Source organism: Coffea eugenioides, chromosome 11, assembly GCF_003713205.1.
Source record: "Coffea eugenioides isolate CCC68of chromosome 11, Ceug_1.0, whole genome shotgun sequence".
NCBI classification, from domain to species: Eukaryota; Viridiplantae; Streptophyta; class Magnoliopsida; order Gentianales; family Rubiaceae; genus Coffea; species Coffea eugenioides.
The window spans coordinates 10,750,198-10,752,028 of NC_040045.1; positions in this window are offsets into that span (position 1 = coordinate 10,750,198).

Sequence of the window (1,831 nt, forward strand, 5' to 3'; positions counted from 1 at the left end):
ATATGTCCCAAATACATTTGTCATAATTTGGTGATGTCTAAATATATAAAGATGATAATGACGAAACTGCTACCAAACTTGTGGTAATAAATCCCTACAAAATATATAAACTACCAAACCTGTAAGCTTTCATTACAGCAAGGGCATCTTTAGAAATCTTCATAACGCTATTTTTAATTGTGCATTTGCACCCAAGAACCTTTAAGATGTCCAAAAAGATGAGAATCTTTTTTAAATAAGGAACATGTCTAATATTTGTGAATAGCTTCACAACACTATCATGTATTTTAATTCGGATTGTAACCTTACCAATAACATCACAAATGATATTATTGCCATCAAAATAATTTCACCAGTACAAAATTAATAAGTAAAAAATAAATTTCTATTGGAACACATGTGAAAAAAGCATCTTGAATTTAAAATCCATTCATTTTGAAATCTTGTCCAATAATCAGTCGCAAAGAAAATTTTTCCTCCATTCTTATCAGTTGTAACATAAGATTTGGTAGTTTTAGTATTCTTCTCACTAGGTTTTTCCTTTTCTAATTTTTTTCAATAGTACCTTTCATCTTATGAATTGTAGGTGAATTGAAACTAATTTTTTTTATAATTTTCAAAAACACAGTGTTCATAGAATTTCAATGATTCAATATTTTGATTGCAAAGAAGTTTTCTTTTGCTCTATATATCCAAACCTTTCTCATTCATATGTTCTAAATATATATGTCATAATTTGGTGATGTTAGAAACAGATAGATATGATGATGACGAAACTGCAACAGAACATGTGATAATAAATCCTTGTAAAATATATAAACTGCCAAATCTGTAAGCTTTCAGTACATCGATAGCACATTTAGATACCTTCATAACGCCATTTTCATCTGTGTATTTGCACCCAAAAACGTCCAAGGTATCCAAAGAGATGAGATTCTTTTTTAAATTAGAAACATGTTTAACATTAATGAGCATTTTTACAACACCACCATGCATTTTAATTTGAACTGTTCCCTTACCAATAATATCACAAATGATATTATTGCCCATCGAAACAATTCTGTCATTACAAAATTCATAAATAAAATATAAATTTCTATTGGGACACATGTGATAAGAGTACTCCGAATCTAAAATCCATTCATTTTTAGACCTTGTCTAGTAATCAATCACAAAAAAAAAAATTTCCTTCATTCTCATCAATTGTAACATAAGATTCGGCCGTTTTAGTATTTTTCTCATTAGATTTTCTCGTTTCTCACATTTTTCAAGAGTACCTTTCACTTTATGATTTGCAGGTGAACTGAAACTAATTTTTTCTACTTTTCAAAGGCACAGTGTTCACAAAATTTCAAAGGCCAAATATTCTGAACGCAAAGAAGTTCTCTTTTGTTCAGTATGCCCAAACCTTTCTCGTTCATATGTCCCAAATACCTATGTCATAATTTGGTGATGTCAGATTCAAATAAAGATGATGATGACGGAACCACAACCGAACATGTGACAATAGATTTCTGTAAAACATATAAACTACCAAACATATAAGTTTTCATTATAGTGAGAGCCCTTTAGGAATCTTCATAATGCCATTTTCACCTGTGTATTTGCATTAAAGAGCCTTCAAATTGTCCAAAGAGATGCGACTTTTATTTTAAATCAGGACCATGTCTAACATTAGTAAGCATCTTCATAACGCCATCATGCATTTTAATTCGAACTGTACCCTTCCCCAACAACATCACAAATGACATTATTGCACATCAAAATAATTTCGCCATTGCAAAATTCATAAGTAAAAAAATAAATTTCTATTGGGACACATGTGATAAAA